Genomic DNA, 20,529 nt, shown 5'->3' on the forward strand with positions numbered 1-20,529 from the left:
CTGTAGTACTTGTATCTAGTTTGGGGATGTATCACATTGCGTGCATTTCCACCGAATGGTCAAAACAGGGTCCTGTTGCAGTAACTCAGGTCGTTCTGTTTCTACATGGGTTGCAGAAGATGGTGGATATGTCTATCTCCGACTTCTGCTCAGTTCCGACTTAAATTAGAACGGTCACATACGGGAAGCTGTAGAAATGGGAGCAGTTGCAAGATGCGTAGGGGGTGACTAAAACCACGCTGGAATTTAACTGTATCAGCTAGGCTCAGGGACAGGTGAATCGTTTCGAGGTATGGAAGTGCCAGAAATATGATTGAGTAATGGTTGTAATCATTAAAGGAGTTGTCAATAGGATCCAACGCAGGTATGTGCCTGAATGGAAAGACTCAATTCCAAATCATGGCTATCATTTCTAGAAGATAGCGTAACACTAGAGATATGGGAAGCCAGTGTACATTTTCTTATGGCCTCAATGGGCACATCATCTGCTACTACTGTTTGGGTTCCTTCTCAATCAGTCATCGCCTATAACCCAGTGGATATGTCGCAGAACCTCTGATATTGCCTTGAGACAGAATGCGCTACAAATAGTATAGAATTATCTAACTGAGGCAGAGTGAGGGAGTCGCAAATATCGCTTACATACCACGTTCCTTGGCCAATTCACTTTCAAAGTTCAGTGATTTTATCACGATGTTGCATCGTGGTTGTTAGTACGCATTCCTCCTATTACTGTCACGGTATTTGTGTGGAAGAGAACCACCTCATTCAGAGGTAATGTCGTACCTAGATTTGTAAAGCAGGTATACCTTTTAACATGGATACTTGTGTGCACCTGTAGAACCAAGACTGCTTGTGACAGTAACATACAGTAGTTGTTGCGATCTGGCCGATTTCGTCTCTCTTTCCAAGACGCAGTGGTAGGACTCGCAAGAGAAAACGTATGAGACATGTCCACCCATCGCTAATTTTGTCCCAGTAATATTTCGTATTATAGGCAATCAGTTATTGACGAAGTATTATGTTTAGTAGTACTGGGGGGTGCGTGACATGTTCGCATTTGAGCATCAGGCTTATAAACTGTGTGTTTGTGGAAAGGAAATGACTATGTCCAGTCGTAAGGAAGGTACAGATATTTCCATTTCCAGAGCCACGGCCTTCAGCAGGGTGTATTTCCGATACTTCGCTCATTGTCGAATGCTGTTCAATTGAGACCACTATCGCAACATGTAGTTGTAAGTACAGGGATAAAAGATATATGTCACCGATTTCTTAGGATGATTGATTGTACCTGTGCATGCTCGACCTGCAGCGCCTGTGACCTGTGTGGGAATGATTCACGTTTCTCGTTAACGGCAGCAGGCGTCCGAATGCAGAGGCATATTGGAGTGTAGAAATATATCTGAATTAACTTCGCCGTCCTCTAGACGACGGAGTAGTGAACTAATACTTAGTATGTGTTGGGCGGATTTTGTGATCAAGTGGAAATTTGAGATTGCGTATGGAGGTGCATTTGCGCTGGACTGTTATTCCCTCCCATGTAAATTGTTCGATTGACTGCATCTGCACATTTCATGCCTTTATTTAGTTGAGAGAAGATCGACTGTGGTGTGTGGAAGACACGTTTGCCGGTTCTCTAGACATCGGAAAGACATTAGTTGACCTGTAAATTATAGGAATGATTTCGAATCTGTTACATCACCGACATCGGTATTCTAGAGTGGAAATATCAGTTTCCTCTATTTGTTCCTAGTTACTCAGTGGTTTACAGCACGTTGGACCTCGCTAAAGTTTGGGGTTTGTAGAGAAGTAATTTCCAGTCTCTGTCTTGGGAATTATGTAGCGTTAGCGATCGGTAGGATGGTGCCTAGTGCTTGATATCGAGAAGCACCGCGAAAATGGTATTATATTATGGCAAACCATGCGGAAATACGTGTGTTCCTGTAATCCCCGAGTCTGGAGATGTGTGTAGAAAAGGGAAAAGGGAGCAGGCAAGGAAGCAGGTTCGAAGCAGAAACATCAACGTGTTTGTTCCGAGGGGGGGTTTGTACAGAAATATTTCCCATACTATATCTTAGGAACTATACTGCGCGAGCGATCGGCAGGATGCTGCCTAGAGCTTGATATCGAGAGGTACCGCAAAAATGGTATAATATTATGGTGATCCATGCGAAAATACGTGTGTTCTTGTAATCACCGAGTCTGGAGACGTACGCAGAAAAGCGAACAAGCAAGGAGGCACAAACAGTAACGCGTTTGTGCTGAGGGGAAACGAGTGCACGTTAGTACACTTTGGGGCACGTTAGTACACGCTAATGCTCGTTATTACACGTTTATGTACGTTAATATATGTGACACTCTTCGCCTGAAATACACCACTTGGAGTTCATCCTATCGTGTAGTCATTGTAGCTCAATATTCAAACTCCTGTCATCGGTGGGGGAGCACTATAATTGAATAAGTCTTTCCGTACTTGACGATATGTATGGCACTTTGCGAGGTTTAGTTGTCGGTGCAATATGGTGGTCAGTGTAAAATAACTGCTAAAAGTCTCGTCTGCAGAAGGAAAAAAAGGCTGATGGTGCTTCGATACCGGCAGGATCAGTAATTCGGCGGGTAAATTCGATAAGAGCCTATCATAATCCTCGATTCATTCACATCCTTTGTGCTGGAATATAGGAGCCTCTACAAAGCGGTGAGAACATTTGGATATGTTGGCAGCAGGAAGACTGTCACGTTAGGAGCGCTGGGAAGAGTGCATTCGATGTTATTCTGCGCTATTTTCGTAAACAGGTTCTGTTAGAGCAATAATATTCGTGCACACAAGCTGAAACATCAAGAAAGCGAGCGTTAACTATTTCTGGGACAATTCCCGAGAGGTCCACTTGTCTATTATTTTTTACAAAGCCATGTGACGTAAGAATAACATTGAGAACCTTTTAGATGGTGAGTCGCGTCGTGGACGTTTCTCAGCGAGGTGTCAGTGACACTGGGGTGGGTACGCAGCTCATATGTTTGGTTAGGGAGAAAGCAGCCTGTGCTATTCTGCTATCAGCAGTAAAGACAAGTGCTGCCCTGAGGTATCTCGCATATAGGGGATGCGCCTTGGAGTTCTGTGACATCGGTATAACCGTGACTGTATACTCAGTGACCATCGTCACGATCTTTGTACACTAACTCTTTGTCTTTACTCAAAATTTCCATAGTAGCACTTCCTGCCCTGCTTTGTTCCCATGTCATAGTCTTTACTCTGTTGTATAGTGGGTTGTATCTTCCCTTCCTGTCCAGTTCTTCAATTTCATCACATTCCTCTTTTAGCCATTTTTTCCTGGCCTGCTCTGTTTCTCTTCGCAGTTCATTATTGAACCTTCGGTATCTCTTTCTTGCGTCTTCAGTGTTCTTGTTTTTCAATTTTCTTCTCTCCTCCATCTTGGAAATCATTTCTTGTGTGATCCAGGGTTTTTTGACCTTTTCCCTTTTACATATCCTATATTTTGCTTTCCTGCTTTAATGATTCCTTCTTTCAGCATATTCCAGTACTCGTTGGCATTATGTGGTGGTTCTTTGTCTCGTAATGTGTTGAGAAACTCCCTAGACAGCACTTCTGTAGTTAGTTCTTTGTTAGATCTTATCTTTTCTAGATCCCACTTCTTCACCATGGTCGTCTTCTGCATCTGGTAATGTGTGCACCTTCTTGATTCAATTCCTGTATCTCTCTTCTACCAGTATAAAATCGATTTGGTTTCTATAGTTATCCCCAGGTGATATCCATGTGTAGAGCCTCCTCTTGTGGTTCTTGAACCATGTGTTTGCCGCTATCAGCTGCCTTTCCCTGTAGAAGTCAATTAGCCATTCACCTCTATCATTTCTCTTTCCAAGACCATGACTGTATACTATGTATCCCTCTTTCCCTTTTCCCACAAATGCGTTCCAGTCTCCCATTACTATTTTGCACCATTTTTTATTTTCATCCATTATTCTCTCTATTACATTTTACGTTTCCTCTACAATTTGGTCATCATGTTCTGAAGTTGGCATATACACCTCGACAATCAGTAAATCTTTTTGTGCTCCTTTCAGCCTTACACCAATAACCCGGTCATTTGCATAGTCTACATATTCCACACATTTAGCCAACCATCAGATATCTCTCCTTCTACACTCCTGGAAATGGAAAAAAGAACACATAGACACCGGTGTGTCAGACCCACCATACTTGCTCCGGACACTGCGAGAGGGCTGTACAAGCAATGATCACACGCACGCCACAGCGGACACACCAGGAACCGCGGTGTTGGCCGTCGAATGGCGCTAGCTGCGCAGCATTTGTGCACCGCCGCCGTCAGTGTCAGCCAGTTTGCTGTGGCATACGGAGCTCCATCGCAGTCTTTAACACTGGTAGCATGCCGCGACAGCGTGGACGTGAACCGTATGTGCAGTTGACCGACTTTGAGCGAGGGCGTATAGTGGGCATGCGGGAGGCCGGGTGGACGTACCGCCGAATTGCTCAACACGTGGGGCGTGAGGTCTCCACAGTACATCGATGTTGTCGCCAGTGGTCGGCGGAAGGTGCACGTGCCCGTCGACCTGGGACCGGACCGCAGCGACGCACGGATGCACGCCAAGACCGTAGGATCCTACGCAGTGCCGTAGGGGACCGCACCGCCACTTCCCAGCAAATTAGGGACACTGTTGCTCCTGGGGTATCGGCGAGGACCATTCGCAACCGTCTCCATGAAGCTGGGCTACGGTCCCGCACACCGTTAGGCCGTCTTCCGCTCACGCCCCAACATCGTGCAGCCCGCCTCCAGTGGTGTCGCGACAGGCGTGAATGGAGGGAAGAATGGAGACGTGTCGTCTGCAGCGATGAGAGTCGCTTCTGCCTTGGTGCCAATGATGGTCGTATGCGTGTTTGGCGCCGTGCAGGTGAGCGCCACAATCAGGACAGCATACGACCGAGGCACACAGGGCCAACACCCGGCATCATGGTGTGGGGAGCGATCTCCTACACGGGCCGTACACCACTGGTGATCGTCGAGGGGACACTGAATAGTGCACGGTACATCCAAACCGTCATCGAACCCATCGTTCTACCATTCCTAGACCGGCAAGGGAACTTGCTGTTCCAACAGGACAATGCACGTCCGCATGTATCCAGTGCCACCCAACGTGCTCTAGAAGGTGTAAGTCAACTACCCTGGCCAGCAAGATCTCCGGATCTGTCCCCCATTGAGCATGTTTGGGACTGGATGAAGCGTCGTCTCACGCGGTCTGCACGTCCAGCACGAACGCTGGTCCAACTGAGGCGCCAGGTGGAAATGGCATGGCAAGCCGTTCCACAGGACTACATCCAGCATCTCTACGATCGTCTCCATGGGAGAATAGCAGCCTGCATTGCTGCGAAAGGTGGATATACACTGTACTAGTGCCGACATTGTGGATGCTCTGTTGCCTGTGTCTATGTGCCTGTGGTTCTGCCAGTGTGATCATGTGATGTATATGACCCCAGGAATGTGTCAATAAAGTTTCCCCTTCCTGGGACAATGAATTCACGGTGTTCTTATTTCAATTTCCAGGAGTGTATTTTGGAATATCAACTAACATCTGGTGATGAATCAGATGAAGAGCCACAAAAATGAGCAAATGTTAATTTGAAGCAATTAAAGCCAACTGATGGTAACAAAGTTCAGAGCTATTGTAGACAGCCAATGAATGTGACATTACCGATGTGCACCCCTTTAAAGAACAGAATTTAGAGACATAGAGAAACACTTTCAAGGACAAGCAACCCCATAAAAAATATAAAAACATTGATAACACAGGGATGTAAATGTTTTCAAAATCAGATACCAGTGCAAAGAATCCTACATTTCATTCAAGGAACTCCATGTTCCAGAAGCTTACATGAAAGATCCATGTTGAGACAACTGCAGAAGTAAATGTCATAAAAAGTTTGTCCATGCAGAAAAGCTGAACATTTTTAAAGATATTGCAAATTAGAACTGTATAAAAAACAGACTTTATATGCTTTAAAAAAAGCTAGCACATGAGTGAACTCAAAAAGGAACTTCACTATTATGTTCTACTTCCTATGAAGAACAGAATGAATCCAAGACTGCAAGACCATGTTTCTGAATAAACTTGGAATCCGTTAAGGTGTTGTGGTAACAGTGATGAAGAAAACAGCAGTCGAAAACACAAGTGAAGAAGGCAGAAGAACCATCATCTAAGGAAATTTAATTCGCCAGAAATTTGGGATGGTGTGAGGAATCATGCTGAAAGTTTTTCAGTGGCTCAGTCTTACTACTTTCACACTGGAAAAATAATGAAATATCTTAGATTGTCACTTAACATCACACTTGTGTGATCCCTGTATAAATTTGTGCATATGGACCATATTTACAGAAAGACATTTCAGAGGATTATAGTCTCTGTCTTCATCATCCTAAAAAAAAAGATCAGTGATGTCTATATATGGCCTAGAGTACCGCTGGGGTCAATAAAGGAACACTGACACCTGATTATAATGCTAATCTTTTAGAAACAGACAGTGTTTGTGAGGAGAAAAAACAAGAGATGGAGTGAGCCCAAAACTTATATAGGACTTCTGTAAGCTGCAACTTCTGTTTCCAGCAAGTTTTATTGACAGCAACAGATCCCATTAACAATGGGTTGTTTTATAAGCAGCGACTGAATTTTTTAAAATTTTATAGACAATGACATAAAGTCAAAACAAGAAGTGTTTCATGTGTTCGGAAATACAGGGAAAACAAAGAAGATATGAGATAGCAAGCTATTTGTATGGATGTTGAAGTCTCTACCTGCATTGGTAAAGCTCATTTTAGCGATTGTTGTGGAAGACAGAATCCCAACAAATTTGCTGATGTCCTCATCCGCTTTCCAGGAAATATCTAACCTATAATTAATCAAACACTGGAAGATCTAACCTAGAATTAATCAAACACTGGAAAATCTAACCTAGAAGTCATTGATTTAAAATTCATGTTTATTCATCACAGTTAAATGGAATGTATCTCATTGCATTTGGCAGTCACTACAGAATTTTAAAAAAGTTGGTAAAAGTGGACTGGCCTACTGACTGGAATACTATTGCTGAATATGCGAGAAGAAGGGGGTGACAAACCTTATACTGTTGGTGAAACAATGCATGAGATTATCAGTTGACACTATCATGTGATTTTAATGATGCTGATACGAAAGAAGATGTGATCAGAAAACCAGTTAGATGCCTAAGACCGAGTAAGGTGGTGCAGTGGTTAATACACTGGACTCGCAACTGGGGGAACTATGTTTCAAACCAGTATCTGACCATAGAGTTTTAGGTTTTCCATGACTTGCCTAAATCGCTCCAAGCAAAAGTTGGGATGTTTCATTTGAAACAGCACAGCAATTTCCTTCCCCATGCTTAACACAGTCCGAGCTTTGCACTGTCTCCAATGACCTTGGTGTCTATGGAACGTTAAATCTAATCATCTTTCCCTCTTCGGATGGGAATGTCATAAAACAGCGTCCATTTTTAAGCGATTTAAAGAAAACTTTGACGAATTACTCATAACTCTAACAAGAAAACAAGATAAATCAACTAGATCTCACTGTCAAACGCCCTGTACATGCCCGTTCTGCCTGTAACAAAGGAAAATTACAACGATGTGTTGTCCATGTGCTGATCAGTGCTTCCCATACAGTACGGTACATTGAAGATTTAAATTTCCGAGAAATTTTCAAACGCATTTCTTCAATAACAGCTATTTTAAGTTATGTAGTTGTTATACTAAAATAGCGATAAGGATTTACCAAAGGGATAGAGTAGGTATCCTATCTAATTTAATTTTCGCATTTTATCTTCCGGTTTTTCCATACTGGTTATCTCACAGCCCACGGCAGAGTGCTTTGTCTTGCTGTAAGATTTGGTTTAGCTGGTTTCTTTCAGTGTGAGTGTGTAGGCAGGTGCAACCTCATAGTTTAGCGGAATTTTCTGTGTGACATTCTCCAGGTAAATTTTAAGCGTTTATAAACTGCAAACAAGAATAAATGAAGAAAACTGTTTCGTAAGTAAATTAGTGCGCTACTTCATTTTTATCACAATAACAGTTGAGTTTGACGAGTGTAATAGTTCGCGAATATCTTGTGATGACGCTGTGGTAGCTATGTTTGAGGCTGTTGTCTTTTAATTTTTAATGGGTACATAAGAATGAGATTTTATTCTGTATTTATGATCACATTACCTACAGTGTGTTTGGTGAAGGTGTAAGAGTGTTACAAATTTTCAGGTTATGTTCATAACAACTAAATACCCGAGTTATTAGAGCTTGTTGTTTTTGGCCTGTCCGGTAAAATCGCTACGTGTATCTTATTAAAAGAAATGGCTTAGATTGTGACGTGTTGTCAGAAGCAGTTGCCCATGCAATGATCTCCGTCATGTACTTCGTGACTGACGAGAAAAGGCGGCCAGTGAAATTCAACACATTCGCTATGTTAGTACGGTTATGTTGACTTACGTAGATATGATTGTGATGATAATTTGCTGTGATGTAGACATATAGCGGCTCCAGATTTTAGACCTAACGTAAGCATGTTTACAAGTGCCCACAGTTACATCATTTCATGCTTTGAGTATGTTCGCATGAAAGGAAATGCTGTAATTCTGTTGCATTTTTCTAGTTTTCCCTGTGCTTTGATTACTCGTGTCGTTAGTACTCTTCTAATCATGTGTATACACCAGTTAGTTGTAGTGTGTGGGTTTTAATGGAGTTCTGTATAAGAATACTGTAATTTAGGAACTGGCGAAATACAAAGTACAAATTAACTGTAATTCGTCTAACATAAAGCATTACATGCCATCAGAACTTAATAGATCATTCATCATAGTTACAGTTAGTAACTACTCACGGGCTGCACTTAAATGGCCTTGGAAAGCAACTTGTTACATTAAAGCTAATGGAAATTATTCAGAGACTGCAATACTTACCAACAACATCTTCAGTGGTACCTGTATCATCATCACAGAAAGTATCTCTAGGAGTGACTGATGCAGAATTAGATACAGTAACAGAAAATGCAGCAGAAGTACCTAAAGAAGCAATACTAACAGAAGTAGAATCAACAGCAGCGTCAGAAGAACCACGTTCAGTAACAGCAGAAGTAACTCCTCCAGCATTAGAACGAGCTCCTACAGCAGTAACACCATCTCCCTCACCAGCAGTAACAGCACAAACTACTTCACCAGAAATAGCAGAAGAAACACCATCAGCAACAGCAGAAGCAACTCCTCCAGCAGTAGAACTAGTTCCTATAGCAGCAGCACCATCTCCCACACCAGCAGTAGTAGAACCAACTCCTTTACCAGTAATAGCAGAAACAACTCCTCCACAAGCAGCAACTAAACCAACTTCACCAACAGCAGAAACGGTACAAGCTCCTCCTCCATCACCTTCAAGAGTAGCAGAAAAGAATAGACCAGTCACAGTAAGTAAAGTATCATCTTTGTCTCATGATGAAGTGATACCAAATGATTTGGGAAAACAAGTTCCCATAAAACTTGTGGACAGTAAAGTGAAACAAACTTCCAACAGTGTTTCAAACAGACCCAAAAAATTACCTAAGAGAAATGAAGATTTTTTATGGTTTATCCCAAGGAAGTCCAACCGCCACCTAACGTAGATTCCAGGGCTGAAAAAACAATTAAATGTTCTCCATTGCCCCATAATACTGTACTCCTCCCCTCCTGTGGCAGTAACTCTATCTTATTTCTGCACTTAAATGTCAGGTCTCTGAAAAATAAAGCTGATGAGCTTGGTATACTATTAAAAAGTAACAAAAGAATGATTTTATGTAGAAACGAACATTGGTTAAAGGAAGAGGATATAAAATTGTATGTACCATCAGGTTTCAGATTAGCTACATACTTCTGCAGACCCAGTGAATCCTATGGGGGTTCATCCATATATATTAGCAATGATCTAGACCTAAAGTTTTCTGTTCTTGAAGTTAGTGACCTATGCACTAAAGGTGTTTTTGAAGCAGCTGCTTTTATTATACCTAGTATACAGCTCATAACTGTGTCTTTATATCACACTCCTGAAAGTAATGTAGAACAATTTATAGAACGTTCAGAAAAACTTGTGATCAGTATACAAAAATATATTAAATACAAAATTTTAATCTTTAGGGATCTAAACATAGACATTAGGAAAATAACAGCCAGAAATGTTATTTAGTAAATATGTTAAGATCCTATAATCTCTTTTGTGCTAATGAAAGTCCTACAAGGCACTCCTCCTGTCTTGACAATCTAATAACAAATGTATACAAATGTGATTTTGAGCTAGGCTTACTTAATGTCGATTACCTGTCAGACCATAGAGGTATATGGGTGAAACTAATTACTAAAAAACCAAAAGAAGACGAGGAACAAACTCAGTGTGTCAGACTATCTACAGATACAAATATTAGCAAGTATAGAGAAGAACTTAAGTCTATAGATTGGAATACTGTTATACATTCCTCCAGAAATGTTGATGAAGCCTTCAGCACATTCCTCAAAATCATTTCTGAAATCTTCCACACATGCTGTCCACTGGTTAAAAAACAAAAAAACAAAAATGTTAGGAAACCTAGCCACTCAACTTTACAGAAGTGGTTTTCACCCCAATTACAAAAATTGAGACTATTGGTAATTACTTGTCACGATAAGGTCAAAAAGGGAGCAGTAAATAAAGAAACTTACAAAAACCTGAAAAGAAAATATAGATCTGAAATTAAAATAGCCAAGTGTAAGGCAAATGGTGATTTCATTAAAAAATCACACAATAAATGTAAGGCTGCATGGAAAGTAATAAAAGCAGAGCTAGGTGTGGATTTAAACTACAAAGACAACACAAATGCTGCTAACATCACTGCTGATGATTTCAATCACTTTTTTGTCAACTCTGCCAATCTTAGCCTTCCAACCCATAGCAACCAGAATTCCAATTCAACACATACACCTATTTCTCACCCCATATCTGGCAGAAATTTTCAAGAAAACATTACAAACATAGTGTCAGCTTGTAAATGGAGAGAAGTACAAGGAACTGATATAATTAAAGCAACCTCTAAATTAGGATACTCTAGATCTGAAGATGTGTATGGCCTGTCAAACTATGTAATTAAAAAAGTTGTAGATCTCATAACATATCCCCTTTGCATACTGATAAACTGGATGCTCCCGAGTGGACACTTTCCAGAATGTCTCAAAAAAACAGTTGTCATACCATTATACAAAAAGGGTGACAAGTCCTGTATCAATAATTATAGACCAATTTCACTTGTGCCTATTCTTTCAAAAATAATGGAACATTGCATAATGCAGCAAATATGCATACACCTATCAGACAATAATATATTAAATGATTCTCAGTATGGATTCAGGTCAAACGTATCAACAGTCAAAGCAGTTGAAAACCTTATCTCTTTTGTACTAAGTGCATTTGAGTCAGAATTATTTGCTGAAGCCATTCTAATTGACTTGAGTAAGGCTTTCGACTCAGTTAACCACAAATTATTATTAGATAAACTGTGTTGCTATGGAATCAAACACCTGGAACTCTCACTAATTGAATCATACCTCAGCAATAGAAAACAAATAGTAAAGCATAATGACCAACAGTCACAGACTTTAAGTATAAAACGAGGTGTTCCTCAGGGCTCAGTGCTTGGCCCTCTACTATTTATATTGTTTGTAAATGACTTTCCGAACAACTTACCCTGTAAAACTATCCTCTATGCTGATGACACAACATTAGCTAATTCTGGAAAGGATATAAACATATTGAAGGAGGAAAGTGAAGAGTGTCTCAAAATATCTAATATCTGGTTTAAAGCTAATGACTTATCTATGAACCATGAAAAGACTGTCAAGATAATCTTCAGTTTATCAAACAGTAACATGGAGTTATCATCTGTTAAACTACTAGGAATACACATTGACTCAAAATTAACTTGGGACACACATACAGATTATGTATGTGTGTCCCAAGTTATCACGAGTTATCTACCTACTAGCCAAACTACACACATGTGTTACACAAGATTTATTGCTTCAGTCATACTATGCCTTCTTTCATTGCCATCTACAATATGGCATTCTTTTATGGGGTAACTCTCCAGGAGCCAAAAAAATTTTCACTTGGCAGAAGAAAGCAATTAGACGTTTGTACGGAATCATTGGCAACAAGACCTCATGTAGACCTTATTTTAGAGACTTAAAAATTATCACAGTCCCATCTCTTTACATATATTGTTGCCTATTAAACATAAAAGAAAACTTAAACCACTACACTATAAGGAAATCGGTTCATCAACACAATACTCGACAAACAAATATGATTGATATACCCACAACCAGGCTTAAGAAAACCCAATCTAGCTATGAATACATAGGCATAAAATTATTCAACACTTTACCCGTACAGGCTCAATTGGTTTCAATGGATATTTTCAAAACTAAAACCAAAGTGTGGATAAAGAAAAATACTTTCTACAGTGTAGAAGAATTTCAGAATAGTTGTAAAGATGATCTAATTTATTGATAAACTAAGGCTTACTATTATGTATAGTTATGGATGTAGAGGCAGCTAGCTATAAGCTAATAGGGTACAACACTATCTTTTTTTTTCCATGTAATATTTTTGCTATATGAAACATAATGTACAAATAGCTATAATACTTCTGACAACATTGATTGCATGTTAATGCTGATAAATTATGGCTTACTGCTATGTATGGATCTAGGTGTAGAGGCTGTTGTAAGCTAATAGTTTACAACATTGCCATATTTTTACTATGTAATATTTTGGTACGTAAAACATAATGTACAAATAGCTGTAGCCCTTCTGACGACATCGATTGCATGTAGGTGCTGAAAGATGGATAAAATAAATAAATGAATAAATAAAAGTCGTTTTATTAAATCACTTTTGTAAGAAAAAACGAACCACTGTTTAATCTTGATGGTAATGAAGAATGAGAACTTTCGAACTGCAGTGAGCAATCTGTGGTACATGTATATGGTTTTCTTTAATTGCAGGTAGAGATTCCAAAATGATGCTTACTATAAACTGAATAAACATCCGTGAATGAATACAGATGAAGTTTCAAGGTAATTTTTTTTTTTTTCCTACATGCCATGAAGCAAGATGGCGGCTAGTGTTGATATGCATAGTGTTCATGCGGGAAAAAGTGAAAATTACACCGATAAAAACAGCGTGTGCACGAATTGTAGTGATGAAATCAGAAAGTTAAATGATCGTTTAAGTAGTCTGCAATTAACCATTAATACTCTGATGAGCGAACTAAAAAAACTTACGACCAGAAAGTGTGAACCTACATCAAACTTGCCTCACAGTAACCACGAAATTCCAGGCAAAGTGAAAAACAAGTGCCTCATTCTCAACAAAGGTTATTGTATGACCCTAATACCGCGTTTACAAGCAGGTTCAGTGTGCAATCAACCGTGCAAGGTAAGAAACATTGTGCATGTGATAAAACTAACTTCCGAGCTGAATATGAAACTAAAAATACGCGGAGTGATACATCCAAAAGAATGCCTAACAACTCAACTACTGCTATCAAAGGAAATGAAACTGAAAGACCTGAACACTTACGTGACCCAAATATGAAGTATATGTCCAGCGCTGATACTAAATTGTTTAGCCATAACGACGGTGGACCTTCTAAACAGGCAGAGAAACCTAAACGAAGAAAAGTAGTTTTGATGGCAGACAGTCATGGTCGTGGATTTGCTCGCCTTCTGAACGGTCAGTCCAGTTTACAAACAATCGCTTACATAAAGCCTGGTGCTTCTATGTCGGAAGTTTGCAATCATGTACGATCCACAGACGTTGCTGACTTATCCTCTGAAGACTTTGTTGTGCTAATTAGTGGGTCAAATGACGTATATAAAAACGAAACCCACAAATCAAAACAAGAACTAAAAAGGTGCTTAGGACAGTTGACACACACAAATGTTTTAGTACAGAACATTCCACATCGGCATGACTTACCGTCTTGGTCATGCGTAAATAAAGAAATAATCAATGCCAACCAACAAATTTCATTACTTTGCAAACATTTCAAAAATGTAGAACTCGTGAATGTTAATAATATTGGGCGCAGATTCCACACATTACATGGATTGCACGTTAACAACATGGGGAAAAAACTGCTCGTCGGAAAAATTGAAGAAATTATCACCAAGAGGCATCAAACACTCAAAAGTAAAATCATCCTGGATTGGCCCCCCAAATATTCGAAGGAAACAACGCCAGCAAGACCTCACTCACCAACATCAACAACAAAAGAAGGAACTAGGTGCCTCCAATATTCAGGCACAATGAATGCAGTAACAGCTCTACCAATTGCAGACCCAGCTCAAACACCAGCAGCAATATTATCAACAGCAGGTGCAGCAGCTGAACAACTACCAGGGGAACCAGACACAGAAGAAAATGCTGCTGCAGATGATAATAGAAGAATAGGTGCAGTCGGGAAAAGAAAAGCAGTACTTCCAGCACTCCTGAATGAGTTTTTATTGACAGGGTAAAGGTAAGTGATCAATTAAATATGCCAAAATCTAACAATATGCCAAAGCCTAACAAACCCTTTAATTTCATGCTGATTCATCAAAATGTCCAATCATTGCTAAACAAATTAAGTGAAGTTGAAATTTTATGTACTGATGAGCTAAAAAACGTTTCTGTAGTGTGTATAACTGAACACTGGCTGCCTAAAGATGCAATTGCAGACATCAATCTTTCTTCATCATTTTCTAGAATTACATCCAGTCATGGAGGGTCATGTATATTTGTTAAAAGTGGCATTGATTATTGTAACATAAAATGCATTGAACTGTTAGCTGAAGAGAAAATTTTTGAAGTATCCACAGTTGAACTCTCTACATTAAAATTAATAATCATCTTTGTATATAGGAGCCCTGATGGGAACTTAAATGATTTCTGTCACCAACTAGAAGCAGCTTTAAATACTATAGAAAACTTCAACAAAACAGTGATCATATGTGGAGATTTTAATATTGATTTTCAAGAAATCTCAAAAGACCAGCAAAGCTTGATGACCCTACTGGAAACATATAACATAAAAGACACCATAGACTCTCCTACAAGAGTTACACCAACAACTAGCTCAACAATTGATCAGATATTAATAAACACAAATGTACATCACAATTTATGTGCCGGAAATCTTAATACTGGCTTCAGTGATCACTATGCACAGTTTATTGCTTTGCACACCCCAAGTGAAACAACTGAGAAAGAGGAACTTGTAAAAGAAGCAAGGAAATTCACTAACAAACAAACAAACCTTTTTGTACAGAGACTAAGTAAAGAAACTTGGTATGAAGTGTATACCTGTGAAAATACTAACAAAAAGTTTGAAAAATTCATGGAAATCTTCATGTCATACTTTGAAGCTGCATTTCCATTAAAAAAGCAAAAATGTCAACCTAACTTCAAGAAGAACAAATGGATTACAATAGGTATTAGAATATCTTGTGCAGAGAAAAGAAGATTACACGATATAGCAAAGACACAGAACATGCCTCATGAATTTCATTTGTACCTGAAGAATTACAAGAGGATCCTCAAAAATGTTGTAAGGGAAGCTAAAACAATGGCAAATGACAAATACATTGAAAACTCAAAAAACAAGTCTAAAGCTGTATGGGAAGTTATAAAAAATCAAACAAGTGAAACTAAACAATATAAAAATGTGAACTTATGTTATGAAGGACAAATGATTTCTTGCCCAACAGAAATTGCACGGACCTTCAACAAATATTTTGCAAACGTAAGTGAAGAGTTGGTGAGTGGACTGGAAGAACACAACAAAATATCACCTCCAACATGCAATAGTGTGAGAAATGTGTCTACATCTTTGTTCCTTTCACCCACAAATTCTGAAGAAATTTTATCAGTTATAAAAACCTTGAAAACAGGCTACTTATGTGGAATTGATGGAATACCAGATGCAATTATTAAAAAATGCTGTCTTGCCTTGGCTGAACCCTTGATACATTTGTGCAACAGCTCACTGGCATCAGCAACCTTCCCTTCATGCTTAAAAACAGCAAAGCTGAAACCACTGTTTAAAAAAGGAAATCCAGAATGTGTTTCAAATTATAGACCAATAGCCCTACTGCCTGTATTTTCTAAAATTTTAGAAAAAGTTTTTTATAAGAGATTGTCTGATTTCCTAAATAAAAATAAGATTCTCTCTCCTTCACAGCATGGCTTCAGGAAAGGCTATTCAACTGAAAGTGCAATATTTGAATTTCTTAATGAAATCTATACTAAACTGGATGCAGGTGAGTTTGTGACAGGCATATGTCTTGATTTATCTAAAGCTTTTGATGTCATTGACCATAGTGCCCTACTGCAGAAGCTTGACCAGTTAGGAATTAGAGGTATATCCAATGAGTGGCTCAAGACATACCTATGTGGTCGCAAACAGGTGGTTGAAGTGCAATATACTGACCATAACAAAATCAGCTACTACTATTCAGGATATGAAAATGTGAAATATGGTGTCCCTCAAGGATCAGTATTAGGACCCATTCTGTTTCTCCTCTATGTCAATGATCTTATGTACAACAAGTATTGCCAAACTACCCTCCAATTTGCAGATGATACAAGCTTCCTTATTAGTGGTAAAACAGAAGAAAAACTTAAAGACTCCACTATCCAAACAATGAACAGTGTAGAACAGTGGTTCAGCTACAACAAGCTAATTATAAACAAAGAAAAGACAGTAGCACTGAATTTCTATAATGTAAAAGGAAGACACCACCCAAACATAGAAATAGAACTTAGGGACAGAGTTCTTGAAAGTGTTGACAGCACTAAATTTCTGGGACTCTGGCTCCAGAACAACACAAAATGGGCGGTACATATTGAATATTTGCAAAGAAAACTAAGCAAAACCTGTTACATGATACGGATCTTAAAAACTTGTTGCAGCAAAGCCAGCCTGTTAAATGTATACTACTCATATGTGCATTCTGTAATTAAATATGGCATAATCTTCTGGGGCAATACAACAACAAATATTAAACTTTTCAGGATGCAAAAGAGAATACTAAGAATTATTGAAGGGGTAAACAATACGAAATCGTGCAGACCCATATTCAAAAAACTGTCAGTTCTTCCTCTTCCCTGCATTTTTATCTATGAAACATCAGTTTTAATCAAACAATATATCAATAGACACCCAGATATCTTATTAAAAAATGAAGATATACATGCACACAATACAAGGCAAAAATCTGACCTTCATGTGAAACGGGTGAGAACATCATTGTGCCAAAAAGGCACATTACATACTGGGATAAAGATTTTCAATAATCTACCTAAACATATTAAATCAATAGGTAAACTCTGTGGTTTTATGGCTGAAGTAAAGGCATATTTAATTGATCATTGCTTTTACAGTCTGACAGAATATATAAAAGCCAAAGAACAAAAATAAAGATGCATTATTAATATTCTAATTTGTATGTTGCCTGTAATGTTTGTTGTATTTATGAATCTGTGCTAAATTACTTCAATATCTAGTCCTTAGGATTGCAATACAAACTGTATTTTATCTTGTAAATACCTAACCATGTCCAATATCCTTGTATATATTCTATACATATAGGATTTGAAGGACTAAATAAATAAATAAATACCTATGTTCAAAATGCATATTCACTGATAAACAAACAATCTGCACGTCCAGGTTCTCATCATGTCCCTATCAGACTGAAATTAACGCAATGAACAAAGTGTAGAATGAAATATTTGATGTTATTCAGAAATTTCGCTGCAATCTCTTGCCCACTTTGATTGTTTGTAATGCTGAAGTTAGTGAATGCACAAAAAATACACATCTTCCATAATTGTTACAATAGAAAAGTATCCATGAGCCAGTGTTAAAAACGAGTTTCCAGTGCATGTTACTTTGAGTGTTCTCACTCTTCATGACCTGAGAAATGTAAATGAGTTTGTATCACTGAACCTACTTTTCCTCATCGTTTCTGATTGTTTCCTGTGTAATCACCCATTTGCTGCACCCATTAGATGAGGGAAAATACTGCCTTTGAGCTATAACTCATGGTAACAACGGAAACTGAGTACCACTGTTCTTATCTGATTGCTTTTTTTTTCCAGACTGTAGAACTAAAGCAATGGACCAGGAGCCAGCTATGTGGATAAAAAAAGAGGGAGTGGGCGAAGTAAAAACAGAGTTATACTTCATGGTAAGTGGCTTACTTGTATATCTTAAGTGTTTCATTAATGTGTACAGTATGGTGTGTGAATACATAAAATTAATGTCATACTGCTGGAAACATGGGTAATTCTGTTTACTAAACAACTGACGAACTTTCACTCTTAAATGACATTTTGCACAGTGCATTGAAATAAGCCTGTTATTAAACCTCACATAGAATTCAGCAAGAGTTTCAATTTAATGTTCAGTAAACAGGGAAAACTTTTTTAATGCACAATTCAATTATACTGATAACATGGTTGCCATAATGTGGGTATATGCTGCTCTGATACGCTTCTTTTAAATGACAACCTTAGTGTGCAACTTAAGAATAACTATGACCATAGTGAGTCTTAGCAGTGCCATTAAATTTATAAATGGTATGGCTGCAGTTAATGCATTATTACAGTGTATCGTGGTATTGAATAAGAAATGTAATTTATGGATGATGTTGAAGTGACATTTGCATGTCACTAATCCGAGAAGTAAATTGTGTAGTGCTATTAACATTAGGTGTTGACCTTGAATGTGTGAACAAAGTGTAACAAGAACTGTCAGCAGAGTCATTCCATACCAAGTGGCCTAAGGATCCCCACTCGACCATCTCCAATTTCCATGAAATTTTTAGAGGTTATACATATAGACCTTACATAGAGACCTTAAATATAGCACTGCCAAATTACAGCTTCATAAGTAGTATGGTGGGGCTACTAGCCACCTTTTCGTAAAGGCTCAATTTTTGACATTGCGATTGACCTGAATAAATGATCAACTTTGTTTTACCATTGTTCAGGATCTGAGAGACCTGTCGTTCTGGAACTTTGTGATCCTGTTCAACTTTTTGGATACAATTTCATAGCTGTAAAAGAAAAGGAGAAACTATAGTAAATTCATCATAGTGTGCTATCAAAGTGGCTCATAAATCTTTTCAAGCCAAATTTTGACTGTACTTCATTGCCTTGTATCTACTGAAAGAATAAATTTCTGAAGCTGGTACTTTAGTTATCTGCGGCCTGTCAGCATGTCATAAAGCACTGCCAGTGGCATCCAGATTGCTCAAATAATAACTGAGTTATCTGAGCTCACCTTGTCTGATCAGAAAAGTTTTTATTTTAGAGACAGACCAGTTTAGTGTCAACAGTTGAGATTAATAACGTGCTTCAACAATCAGTCTGAACCACATTGTTGTGTAGTGAAGAGCGTTCAGATGTTGTGTGTGCCTTTTTAAATGATGTAAAGTGTGTTGCCATCACTGAATAAACATAGTTTATTGACAAGTAAAAATTATTTCATGGTATGGGGTGACTTTTTAGAAATGTTTCAGGTTATTTAATTTTTCTGTTGTATTCTCAAGGAAGTTCCCATTACCTATGATTGTTTAATATTTTTCAGTTGGAAATATACACCACTTTTACTTTATCTAATATTGAAACAAACAGCAATTAGAAGCATAAATTTAATTGTAGTGTAATGGATATCAATGAGGTTTCAGTACAGTGTCATTGGTCCTGCAGATAATTATGCATATCTGCTGAAAATATACACACATCAGTGAGACTCCATTCCAATCAAAGATTTTTAAGTAGAGTCATAGAAATTAATAAACCAAAGAAGTGAGGTATGTCTTACTGAAAATGCATAAATATGCTTTCATCACAAAGCAATACTTGTGGACAAATATGACTTTCTACCATGATCTTGTTGTAACCCTTTTGGTGCAAAGAACCATTCTGTTAAAAAGGGTTTACAGATTGTCAGTGTGGAAACAGCAAAACAATTGCAAGCAGTGACAGAGCAATGTGAAACTTGGTCGGAAGATATGTCCAGCTTGCAGAAACAATTTTTAGCAAAGAAAGCAGAAAAATATCAACTTCAAACCAGTCAGAAGATGAAACATATTCAGAGGTATCAATTGATTCAATTCTAACTGCTTTTGGGGTCTCCCCTCCAAAATTTCAGAGAATATCCAAAAGGGATGTGAAAGGTTATGTAAAACAAAAAATAAGCGTAGCTCAACAGGCAATTGTGAATAACATTGCTGCTGCTGGAGGATTCGCCCCAAAAGATCTTCAAATACCTAGTACAAGCAAGACATGTCCAGATTGCGAAAATTATAAGCAGCTGATTAAGGAATTGAAAGAGAAGTTGCAATTGTCAAGGCAGCCTGAAAAATTGCAGATACTGACATTAGTACCACAAAGC

General features: G+C 38.5%; 1 protein-coding gene across 1 annotated transcript in view; it reads left to right on the forward strand.

Annotated features, from left to right (window-relative positions):
* The first annotated feature begins 8,004 nt into the window (after positions 1-8,004).
* The window catches only part of LOC126427242 (zinc finger protein 431-like), a 344,078-nt gene continuing 331,553 nt past the window's right edge, over positions 8,005-20,529 (forward strand). Inside the window, exon 1 of the mRNA XM_050089482.1 lies at positions 8,005-8,014. The gene's annotated coding sequence lies outside the window, so the exon portion shown is untranslated. The remainder of the gene's footprint in view (positions 8,015-20,529) is intronic.

Source organism: Schistocerca serialis, chromosome 11, assembly GCF_023864345.2.
Source record: "Schistocerca serialis cubense isolate TAMUIC-IGC-003099 chromosome 11, iqSchSeri2.2, whole genome shotgun sequence".
NCBI classification, from domain to species: Eukaryota; Metazoa; Arthropoda; class Insecta; order Orthoptera; family Acrididae; genus Schistocerca; species Schistocerca serialis.